Genomic DNA, 12856 nt, shown 5'->3' on the forward strand with positions numbered 1-12856 from the left:
CACACTCAGTCTTTAGCTGTCATGTGTAATGCACCGAAACCACAGCTCCCTTTCCACATCCAGGCCCCACAAAACTTCCCCACTGTTATTCAAACGTTCCTGACTTGTGGAGGAGAAAAGTTGTATAAACCAGTTATTGAGACCTTCATTTATTAACCTTTTATCAAGGAAACTGTTGGTCTGCCCAGATGGTTAAGATCACAAGGTTACTCAGACTTGGGTGTGGAGAGGTGGGTGTTTGTGTGATGGGTCTGTGCCTGGCTCACCTTCAGCCCGGCTTCATCATTTAACTTTTAATAATATCACATGTCACTGTAAATTGCGTCGTTGTTGATGGTGTGATATTGTTCATGCTGCTTGCTTTTGACAAGGGCGAACGAATTGGACTGATCTGTTTATAGTCTTTCCCGTCATTATTAAGCAAAGTTTTTAATCATTAGTTTGTCTTTCCCGTCATTATTAAGCAAAGTTTTTAATCATTAGTTTGTCTTTCCCGTCATTATTAGATAAAGTTTTAATCATCATTTTGTCTTTCCTATAATTATTAAACAAAGTTTTAATCTTTGTTTTGTCTCCTGTCATCATTAAACAAAGTTTTAATCATTGTTTTGTCTTTCCCGTCTTGATTAAGCAAAATTTTAATCATCATTTTGTCTTTTCCGTCATTATTAAACAAAGTTTTAATCATTATTTTGTCTTTCCCGTCTTTATTAAGCAAAATTTTAATCATCATTTTGCCTTTCCCATCATTATTAAACAAAGTTTTAATCATCATTTTGTCTTTCCCATCATTATTAAACAGTTTTAATCATTATTTTGTCTCCCGTCATTATCAAACAAAGTTTTAATCATTATTTTGTCTTTCGCATCATTATTAAACAAAGTTTTAATCATTATTTTGTCTTTCGCATCATTATTAAACAAAGTTTTAATCATTATTTTGTCTCCCGTCATTATTAAACGAAGTTCCTTCATTATTACTTGGATTGATGAAGCGCTAACGTTATTAATATGAGAGTGTGTCCACACGCATGAGGCTGAAAATTTTATGGTTACTGTTCATTCCTCGGGAAATCTTGGATTAAGCTACAGACCCCAAAGAACTCATCCTGAGCCATAGAGTGTACCTGTGGGTCAGGTCAAAGGCCAGGTGAATCGTACTCAAGGGTCGTGTCATGGTACTCAGTGATCGTACCGTCTTCCTCAAGTGGGTCCAGTTGAACTACAAAAGACTAGACACACTGGTATCTCCTGTGGTGCCGCGCGCCAGGGTCCTGACCCCCAGCAGAGAGGCACAAGACGACTCTTCAGTCACCCCTCTGATGTGTTGCTAATGACGCCACTTTGTGTCGGTGATGAGGTGCCATTGCTTTCCTATTGTTCCATATGTTATATACTGAACTCTTGCCCGCATCCACCTCTCTTCATCTTGCGTCTTTCTGTGTCCTTCACCACGCCTCTCCATGTGTCTTCATCTGTCACAACCTCTTCCATAATGCGCCTCCCTAACAATTAGCGTACATCTCATCCTCGACTGACTTATCGCTCATAAATTCGTTCAGACATATGGTTTGATAATGACCACGTTGCTGGGAGGCCCGACACGGCGAGGGCCCCGGGTGCTTCCATCATGGGCTGCGGACGATGATACTGGGTTAAGCTGAAGGCGCGCGCTCTCCCAAATCTGCAGGGACCGACACACGCCCGCCACAAACTGGCCGCAGCTTCTGGGCGAGAGTGTCTCGGGCGTGGTCACCTCTGTAGATGTTCTGTAACGGAGGATATGTAAGTCCCTCCCGGGCAAATGTCTATTCTGGGAGACCAGTAGACGTGAAGAGGAAGGTGAAGTAAGTGGTCTGCTGCTGGCGACGTAAGATCTTGGAGCAGTTGGCATCAGGCCCCAGAGTGCTTGACGGCTACCCAGACAGGAAGGAGTCCTGGGCGGCTGAGTTTACCTTATGGTCTCTGTTAAGTAGGTAGAGGAGCGACGTCTCGGCGGAAGACTGGTAATGTGCGAGGAAGTTCAGTGTCTCGGTTTCTCTCGCTCTCTGTCTCCTCGAAGTCTGTGATGGTCGTGGAGGGTAACTGATTTCCCAGCTTTGGTGTGAGCTTGGCCTAACTCCGGGGAGATTTGAAGTTTCGAATTAACGTGAAGAGATGTAGTTGTGCGAGCAGCCGATTGAGCACAGTCAGATGAATCTTGCTGTCCTTTGCGCTAGACAGACGGCACACGATCCTCGATCCGCTGAAGTGTGTTCACATATTTCCTCAGTGTAGAAACCACGAAGTGATGGGCAGCTTTTGCACGTTTGTGTACGTTCGCCAGCCAGAACGTCCGTGTAGCCTCACCAACTGCTGTGCAGGACCTTGCGTCAGACCGACACGTCACCATGATCATGCATACAAGTCATGAGATGCAGTGACCCGTAGCTTCTGACGGTGGACACCTACTGCCTGTAACACCTTCAGTTGTGGCGATGGTGGAGCCCACACAGCTCTGTCAGTCCTGGCGTACGATCACGACCGCAGTCACACTCAGTCTCCGTCAGACTCAGGTCGTGAAGACATGAATTACCGTGACAGTTTTCTTGTCATTGGTATCATGTGTGAGGTTTGCTCACCACAGAGCTGGAGGGAAGGAAATAGGTAGATAATCATAACCAGGCTACAGTAGCGGTTAGATCTTGGATATCCTCTTGATGGCGAGTTTTAGCGAGGCTTAAAAAAAAAAACGGATTTTAAACAATATTCTCCCAGGGAGCCTCGCGTGCTTCACACGGACATTGGTGTGGAAGCAAAGACCTTCCCAGCACTTTTCAGCTCGAGAGAGGCTCTCATGCAAACATAAACAGCAGTTACCTTACTAAATAATGTACACATCGCTCCAAGTGCTGTCAGGTTACACACACGCGAGCAGTACTTATTTCATATGTCGTCATTACCATAATATATTCTCCTGTGGTTTAGAGCGTTGCTAGGCGGTGTCATGTTCTGTGTATGTTAAGGTTACTCCTACCCCGTTGCATTTCCCCAACCTGCACTGTTAGCAGACATCTGTGGTGAGAATTAAGTTTAACAGCTGGGTAGGTTTCCCTCGAGGGGGTCATTTACCCCATAATTTATACATATACTGACATTATTTTAGGTTCACTGAGAAGAGGCACTCGACTTATCATACTCATGAGTCAAGTGCTGATAATGTTTGCAAGTGGAACCCATACGCTGGGTGGTGCTGGTCTTTCAAAGTTGAAGCCTTAAGCTGATAACTTGCTGGGTGTGGATGCTAATTATATTCGTCAAGTGCTGGTAATGATATGATGTTAAAGATTCGCATGTTTTCCTTGGCCACGCGCCGGTAAAGATGAGAGTAGAATTATACGTAATTATATGTGCAGTTTTGTATGAGTGTGTATGTACGTGTTTTCCAGTCGAGGTGTGTGTGTGTGTCTGTGTCTGTCTGTGTCTGGTTGCAAATTCATTGTATGCCCGGAGACCACTTTGATGCAGAAAGATGTGATACAGGGCAAGGGGAGGTGACACTACGGTCTCGTCAGTGATCTGTGGGTGTGTCTCTCCGAAGGAGTAGGTTGCCTCACGCCCCTTGAGTTGTTCCACAGGACCTCACACCCATGGCGCACCCGGGGACATGGCGACTATCTTACGGACCCTCACCGAAGAATTCTAAAATGTTGCGTAAGAGCATACGTAAGAGAGGTCCATACAAGGCAGTTTCTAATCATACCGATCCATGTTCACTCGTGTTCCTATCCAGTCGATATTTAATGGTGCCCAGTGTGTGTTTGCGCTAGTGATATAAAGCAGTAATCCGTTCCACTCGTCGACAACCCGTCTTCCAAACCACTGCCTCTGCCACTCCCCCTTGGTGAAGCAAGTGGTCGCCTCCTGGTGCTTCCTCGAACACTGGAATATTAACTTGTTGGAATAATCCTCCTCCGGTCTTGTCTGGAGCAGTCCTCCTCCTCCAGTGTTGTCAGGAGCAGTGCTCCTCCACTGTTGTCTGGAGCCGTACCCCTCCACATCTAAAGATAATGTCGCACAGCCCTCGCTTCCAGTTCCAGGAAATTTCAATGGATTCCAGGCGGATTCTAACTCCGTCTTTTCTCTCTGTGCGTTTGAATTTCACCGACGGACGGGCCTTAACATTCTTTAAGCCATGATGTTGATAAGTGAGAATAATTGGCCTGTGAACTGCTGGAACGCAGTGAGATACCATGGAAGAAGACACGGGTTTTACGTGCAAAGGAAAGACGTAATGGAGATGATGGTGGTCAGAGATATCATTCCGCCAAATATTTGTCCTGTCGTAAAAAACGCACCCCTGAGATTTTACGGGTGTCTTGGTTATTTAGAAAATGATATAAGATCCGACTTGAACGTAGCAGCAAGGAGGAACCAGCAGCAGCTGGGGCTCTGAAGCCTTGTATCATTAACGAAGAAAGAAGCGACTTTTGGGTAAGGCGAGGCAGGCGGCCCAATACCGGAGATTTACGACTTTAATAGAGGTGTTGTGACTTTTACTGGCCCGAGAGTTTAATGATAGTAATTATGGAGGCCGATGGTGCTCGCTATGGCTGGACGGTAGGATGGTCTCCTGCTAATATGGAAGGAGCTGGGAACGTGGTTATGCCTTCTTGGTGTGATGACCTCTGCACGGAAATCATTCGTGTTATGATCAAGGAAAAGAGAAAATGTTGGTTTTAAGAATGAATGTCCGAAACTAACCCGCCAACCCCAACCGTTTTCTTTTATTCTTTGATTGTAAATAAACTTAAATCAATTGTTTACATAACGTGGCAGTTTCTCTAAGGTTTGAAGATAAGTGTATTATGATATAAGGTGAACTCGAGGTGGTATATATAGATATTTTATTTTTATTTTTTCTTTGAAATTTTTGGACAGTCGGTGAGAATCGAGAGGGTTTTGCGGTGTTGTCCAGGACCAGCCTGATCCATTAGCTTTATCTTGTCGAAATGATCGTACACTCCTTTCTTGGTGCTGTGCCGTCCTCCTCGGGTGTTGGGGAAGCCAGGTAACAGAAGACCTGATGGTCTCTGACGAGGTTATCTGCCGGAGGACAGTTATGGTGTCCTAAACTTGTAATCTATATAGATCGAGAGTGATGGAGTCTCACGTTGACTGACTTCATGAGATGGAATCTTAGATGTTCTTAGACGTAAACCGACGTCTTGGTTGTGCGTTGGTTGCACATGTGCAGGGGTAGTGGCCAGGCGAATGAAGTGGGGAAGCGAAGGAAAGGAGACATAAGGGAGGTAGAATGACAGTAAGATTTACGTAAATGAGAGGTGTCATCCTAGACCAGGTAATGATGATAATGATTTATCATAATCATGGTAATCGTGGTCATTTTTTTTTATACACACCTGAGTTTGCATTAATTATGTTGTTTACCGCAGTTATCATTTTAGATTATCACCAGCACGTTGTCAGGTAACTCATCATTGGTCATACTGACCAAAAGGAATACGCAAGCGAAGAGCAGACGACTAGGGTTGGGTGAAGGCAATGTCCTCGTCAACCAGTGCCGTCGGAGTCCCAGGCACGGTCGGCTTGCGCTGTCCCTCGTGTACATGTGCCGCACACACACACACACACACACAGCGCCACACCAGATCCCTGCAGCGTCTGCCGCGCCTTCAGAGTAATTCGTAAAATCTCCGGTCCTCTGTCAGTGTTGTTAACTGAGCTTCTTATCACCTTGTATAGAGTGTGTCATGGAGGAACGAGTGCATCTAGAAGCAGTGTGGGGACGGTTATGTATATCACTGTGGCTCACACTAAGCTGGATCATAGACGGTATATATGGTAGCGTGACCGACAGACAACCCCCACTATAGAGGGAGTAACTGGAGGCCTCGGAAAGGATTAAGTCAGCGCTGAGCCCAGAGGAAGACGTTATAAGCTCAAAGGAATCCTCGCTAAATGGAGATTCGCAGAGGTTTTTACCTGTACTCCTAACGCGTCTTGTGTTCGTTGTTATCCCGTCACTAACGCGTCTTGTGTTCGTTGTTATCCCGTCACTAACGCGTCTTGTGTTCGTTGTTATCCCGTCACAAACGGTCTTGTGTTCGTTGTTATCCCGTCACTAACGGTCTTGTGTTCGTTGTTATCCCGTCACTAACGCTAGTGAGATTCGTAGGTCAGCTCGGCGAACGTAGATGTGTATTGTAGTCATCAGTCGCGTGCATTGCATCCTAAGGCAATTTTACCTCGGAAGACCCAGTGTAACTTCAGAAGTTATTCGTGTGTTTGTGTGTGTGTGTGTGTGTGTCAGAGAGAGAGAGAGAGAGAGAGAGAGAGAGAGAGAGAGAGAGAGAGAGAGAGAGAGAGAGAGGAGGTGACATGCGACGGCCCGTCCTGTGCTGGGGTCACCAGGAGGTGATCGACTTGATTTGTGCCGGTATCCTGGGCAACTCTGTCGTTGCCTCCCAGGCTCATATGACGTGTGAGCGGCGGTGCAGAGTGCTCGTGTTACCTGTGGAGGCGAGAGGCGGGCGGACGTGGCGCCTCTGCACCTCGGCCAAGACCTGCCTCCTGCCGCTGAACAAGACAACTGAAATGTGTCCACTTTGCTGGTCGTCACAACACACGTATGGTTCTCTACGCAACACACGTAGGGTTCTCTACGCAACACACGTAGGGTTCTCTACGCAACACACGTAAGGTTCTTTACGCACCTCACATATGGTTCTCTACGCAACACACGTATGGTTCTTTACGCAACACACGTATGGTTCTCTACGCAACACACGTATGGTTCTTTACGCAAGACGCGTATGGTTCTTTATGCAACACACTTATGGTTCTTTACGCAAGACGCGTATGGTTCTTTACGCAACACACGTATGGTTCTTTACGCAACACACGTATGGTTCTCTACGCAACACACGTATGGTTCTCTACGCAACACACGTATGGTTCTTTACGCAACACACGTATGGTTCTTTATAACAGATATTTACGGGTATTTTCTGTTTGATTATAACTTTTTTGTCGTAACTGATCAAATGAATTTAGACATGCACGTTAGAAACTCTCTCTCTCTCTCTCTCTCTCTCTCTCTCTCTCTCTCTCTCTCTCTCTCTCTCTCTCTCTCTCTCTCTCTCTCTCTCTCTCTCCCCCACTGTGTGTACCCACTCAGGTGCAGGTTGTATGTAGGCAGTGGTGTTGGTGGTGTTGGTGGTGATGGTGGTGATGGTGGTGGTGACGGTGTTTTTGATGATGGTGCTTGTGGTGGTGGTGGTGTTGGTGGTGGTGATGGTGCTGGCGTTGGTGATGGTGGTGGTGGTGTTGGTGGTGGTGGTGATGGTGGTGATGGTGGTGTTGGTGGTGGTGGCGTTGGTGATGGTGGTGGTGGCGTTGGTGATGGCGTTGATGATGGTGATGGTGGTGTTGGTGGTGATGGTGGTGTTGATGATGGTAATGGTGATGATGGTGGTGGTAGTGTTGGTGTTGGTGGTGGCCGGCCTCACCATCACTAAGCAATAAACGTCAGCAGGTGCCGGGCGGACGCCGGCCACCATGATATATGACGCTTGTCCCAATGTGGCTCTTACAACCTGGCGTACCGTACTCCACCACGCACCTGTCCTCCCTCCCTCCCTCTCCACCCACCACCACCACCACCACCACCACCACCAACACCACCAAATACAACTGTAGTTGAAGTAGGAAGCTTGCTAGAACCGACCATCACTCCGGCCAGTTTTAACTGTGGAATGAAAGAAGCCAAGTGAGAGCTGACCTGTTTTGGGTCGACCTGCCCGACAGCTGACCTGTTGTCGGTCGACCTGCTGACAGTTGACCTGTTGTGGGTCGACCTGCCGACAGTTGACCTGTTGTGGGTCGACCTGCCCGACAGCTGACCTGTTGTGGGTCGACCTGCCGACAGTTGACCTGTTGTGGGTCGACCTGCCCGACAGCTGACCTGTTGTGGGTCGACCTGCCGACAGCTGACCTGTTGTGGGTCGACCTGCCCGACAGCTGATCTGTTGTTGGTCGAGCTGCTGACAGCTGACCTGTTGTGGGTCGACCTGCTGACAGCTGATCTGTTGTGGGTCGACCTGCCCGACAGCTGACCTGTTGTGGGTCGACCTGCTGACAGCTGACCTGTTGTGGGTCGACCTGCCGACAGCTGATCTGTTGTGGGTCGACCTGCTGACAGCTGACCTGTTGTGGGTCGACCTGCCGACACCTGACCTGTTGTGGGTCGACCTGCAGTACTGGATTGACTTGTGGAGAACTAACCTCTTGTGGGTCGACCCACGAAGAGCTGACCTGTTGTGGGATGACTTGTATCGACCTCACTTGCTTTGACATACAGCGACGGATTGACCTGTAGGGCCGTGGGTCCACCATGTTTGGATGGTTGACCTAAAGTGGGTAATATAGGGTTGGATGTTGACCTGTGATGAGGTGCATCCTGGCAGGACGACCTGAGATGGATGCTTGACGAAAGGACCAACTGACTTGCATCAGATTGACATACAGTTGATGTGTTGACCGTGGGCAGATATACCCTGGTTGACGGAGTGGGTATACTTGTGACTGGTAGTTGACCTCCGATGCTTTTCTGACCTTGTAGGAGTGAGGGGGGGCGGATGGGGGGTTTGATTCAGGTGTGGCCAGAATTATCTACAGCACCTTAAATGTCGGAATGTGTTTTCTCTGTATTTTGATGAGTATTATTTACGGTCTGGATCTGATGCCAACTCGTTTTATTACTCGTTTATAGCCAGTGGTCTAGTGTGTGGGCGTGGGTGAAGGTGGGACTTGGGTGGGTTGGGTGTGATGTTAGGGCATGGGTGTAAGTGGGACTTGGTGGGCTGGCGTGGGCGTGGGTTGGGTCTGCGTCAGGGCGTGGATGGAGGTGGGGCTTGCTAGGTGGGCGTGAGCGTGGAATGGGTCTGGTGAGTGAGTCTCGTAGGGCCTGATGTGTGAGGGCGTGTATGACTTAGGTTGTAGCTGGGGCCTTCAGTACGAGGCGCGTCATGGTGGCACAGTACTGTATAGCAGGCCTGGCTGGAGGGCTCTTTCGTCCGGCACTGTCCAGCTGTTAAATCTTCCCACAGGCCCGGATGGTGATCCAGGCTAGGCGTCTCACCAACGTCGAGGGGCACTGGTGATCCTGATGGGGGAGGAGGGTGGGAACTGGTGATGGATTTGATTTGTGCCGATAACCCCCGGCAAATTAATTGTGCACCCCATGATCGTCCTGTGAGCAGTAGCGCAAAGGGATTACAGGTTGCTTCCTCGCCATCCCTCCACCTCGCCTTTCCTCCCCCCTTGCTCGCCCACTCCTTGAACTCCGACTCTCGCCACCCACACGAGTACCGGCAGACTCCCACCAGATTATGGCCCGTGCACCCAATCATGGTACTGGTCTCACCAGTGCACCCCACCCGTTGCATAATTGCTGTGTGAATGGTCGACTCCTGCAACAGACTGTCCCTCTTCCCCTCACTCTACGCCACACATCAGGCCGCTACAGCCCTTAACACCCTGAGATCAAAATGTAACATGCTGGTCTTTCAAGCCTGACACAAATACTCAGACATCATTGCTCAAGGGATTCAAATCAAATTGTTATGGATTCTCTCTGATATAGGCCTCCGTGAGCATGACAAAGCTGATGCTTTAGCCCAACTTGCATTTAGTAAAGGTGATGTTGAAAACAACGTTCGATTTGTCAATTAGAAACCCTCAAAACTGCAATTAGAACAGAACTACTTAACTTCTTTGAAGCACAGAAAGCAAGTTCAGATAAACATTAAGTACAGTTCTGGTGAACAAACACTTTCCTGTGACAGCTCCGCTTCCCAGGCCGCTCACGATGGTATTTCCCAGGCGAATATATCCGGCAGCCGTTGACACCCCCACCTTCATCTCCACTCCCACCTCCCTCTCACCAACGCTTCCATCTCCGCCCCGCCTCCATCTCACCAACACCATCTATACCCACCCCCTCACCATTACCTCCATTTCCTCACCGCCTTCCCCCTGACCTACACCTCCACCTCCTTGCCTTCCCCAACACTTCCACCTACTGCCTTCCCCAACACCCCTGCCTCCCTGTCCTTCCCAACACCCCTGCCTCCCTGCCTCCCTAAGCACCACCCACCAGCACCCCAGTATCTTAACACCTCCCTTCCTGCCTTCCCCAATACCCCTGCCTCCCTGCCCTTCCCAACACCCCTGCCTTCCCCAGCACCACCCACCAGCACCCCAGTATCTTAACCTCCCCAGTAGCTGCATCTCCAGTTCCCCCTCACCCCTCTATGCCTCTCCACGTGCCTCCTTAACCTTGACCTGCCACTTCTCTCTCGCTGACCCAAGCCTTAATACGGTTCCCTATCCTCGCTCCAAGACCAAGGACCTCCCCACCTCCAAGACCCACGACGCTTCTACCTCCAAGACCCACGACCTCCCTACCTCCAAGACTTAGGACCTCCCAACCTCCAAGACCCAGGACTTCCCTACTTCCAAGACTCAGGACATACCGACCTCCAAAACCTAGTATCGCCCCACCCCAAGACCGACCAAAGACCACCCTACTTCCAAGACCGAAGTTCTCCTTACATCCCCACCTGCGGGGTACCCCCAGCCTCCCCTGGCGTGGCCTCCCCCAGCAGCAGCCAGTATGCCAGACAATAATGGTGCCACTTGTCGCGTTACAGGACACGTCAGGGAACATCTCGCTGCCATGTTTACTGGCGCGCCATCTATTTACTGTATGTTTTCATTAGTTTTCCCTGCGTTTATATCCTGCTTTCAATTAGATTTATCGGTATTTGCCCAGTGGCTTTTTGAGTAGGGCAGTGAGTGAGGCAGGCGTGGGTGTGTGGCGGAGGGCTGGGAGTGAGGGATATACGAGCCGCTTTGGGCCAGGCGGGGCTGTGGTCTGCCTGTTGACGCAGGCGGCTGATGGCTTCATAACCCCCAGCAACACACGCGGATAACTCCTTATAGTAATAATTAGAGAATTTAAGAGGCAACCTCTGCCGGGGGAAAACACTTACAGAGTCCTGGGCGAGAGTTAAGAGAGGCTGCAGCTCGTCACGTTACTTTGCTCGAAAGAAAACATACTGGGCGGCGAGTATTATATGCAGTCGGGGATGTTTAATTAAATGTCATTTGTTTTGCTGTAATCTCTGTCATGTCAGTTCGAGGGAGAGGAGAGGAGACGAGGAGAGGAGACGAGTGCTGCCATGTGCCCCGTCGCTACCACGTCTTGGTGCCTGTTGCAGAACCGTAGTGGAGAACCCGAACATTAAAGTCAAACTGATGGTCGTTGGATGTGGAAAAAAAAGTTATATTGGTAACGTTGGTAGTTCTCAGTTTATAGACTGGCTCCAGCCAGAGGAGGTCATGTTATCCACACCTTCCTTATTTCGTGTCAGTAATTCATCCACAAGAAATTGACTTCACTAATCTTGATGCTTGTATTTGTTTCCTTCGTATACACCCGGGGAACCATGGGTTTCCAGGCGTCAGTTCTTCTTGTTTTCCTTCCCTTTCAATGTCTTCATCAGCTGAGAATAGGATGACACTGGGCTACGTAGAGTCTGCACGTGACGCCAGCTCGTTCTGTGGTCAGGAAGTGGACCACGAGTACACCAGGCATGACGGTGGGGTGTGTCGGGAGGAGGGTAGCACAGTCTTGCCTCCTCGTACGTAGAGGTCCTCTGAGGGAAACGGGTCGAAAGCGCATCACTCGCCGGGGACACCGGCGCAAATCAAATCATGGTACTTGCTGCTTCGCTATCCAAGACAAACATGTCTTGCTGTGTTGAACTGGACACCCCCACAGCTTGCGGTGCACGCCACCACCTTCAAGGATAGAGCAGAGTTGGTTAGTTGAGTATAATCCATCTCCGGATGCTATGTCTGCCTTGACTTCTGCCTTCCCGCCAACCTAAACTCGGAGGCCTCGAACACCTAACCCTCCTCACCAACACCACACGCGCCAACACCTGCATGAAGCGCGCACACATCCCGCCTCCCGTCAGGTGGAGAGGGAGGAGAACGAGTGTGTGTATGTTGTTGACGTGTGAATGACGCCATTCCGACGGTGAAGGCAGACGCCCCTGGTTGGTGTGTGTTTGTGTGTATGATGACCTATTTATACTGCACGGGGAGGGAGAAACCTTTACCCCTCATGGGGCCCAGTTTCTTGAAAAATGTCAATCATGCGTCATTTTTTTTTTTTTTTTTAGATTTTGTACGCTGTTTGTATTCACAGTTTCCTGACGAAAATTTCATCTCTCCTCCAGTGTACTTCCTTACATGTTTTCCAACACGTCTCGTGCTCACTTTCACGTCACTGCCTCTGGCGGTTCTGTTCTTTACATCTTTTGAAAAACTTGACTGTCGACGTCATCACACTAGCATGAGAATATTAGAGGATATGATCAAGTCACCTTACACTCATCTCTCTTCCATGGTGGACATATTTGATGCCTCTTTGACCTTTCACTGTGACTCAGCCCTCTGAGTTCCAGTACCATTTTTGTTACCCTCTCCCTCGGACCTTCTCTGTTGGACCTTTGTGCGTCTTTAAGCAAACTAGCATTTATGGAGGTACAACGCCGAGCCAGCCAGGGAAGGCCCTAGTTCACACCATACCTGCATTTCATGTACTGCACGTACGCACAAACCTTTCCTTATCAGATGAAACACCAGAGTCCGCTGCTGTCTCGTGCTGCGCGGCGTCTTCTTCGTTGTCCTGCGTGTGTGTGTGTGTGTGTGTGTGTGTGTGTGTGTGTGTGTGTGTGTGTAAATGGAAGCCACGGGAATAATTGTGTGGTACTCGAGCGTG

At 49.1% G+C, this 12856-nt stretch overlaps 1 protein-coding gene across 9 annotated transcripts in view; it reads left to right on the forward strand.

Moving 5' to 3' along the window:
* Sarm (sterile alpha and armadillo motif) overlaps positions 1-12856 on the forward strand; it is a 652833-nt gene that overhangs the window by 440786 nt on the left and 199191 nt on the right. Inside the window, exon 1 of one of the 9 annotated variants that reach the window (XM_071690662.1) lies at positions 6546-6698. The exons of the other annotated variants lie outside the window; for them this stretch is intronic. The gene's annotated coding sequence lies outside the window, so the exon portion shown is untranslated. Of the gene's footprint in view, positions 1-6545; positions 6699-12856 lie in introns of those variants that run through there. 9 annotated transcript variants of the gene reach the window in all.

The sequence above is a fragment of the Panulirus ornatus genome, chromosome 48 (assembly GCF_036320965.1).
Source record: "Panulirus ornatus isolate Po-2019 chromosome 48, ASM3632096v1, whole genome shotgun sequence".
In the NCBI taxonomy this organism is placed as follows: Eukaryota; Metazoa; Arthropoda; class Malacostraca; order Decapoda; family Palinuridae; genus Panulirus; species Panulirus ornatus.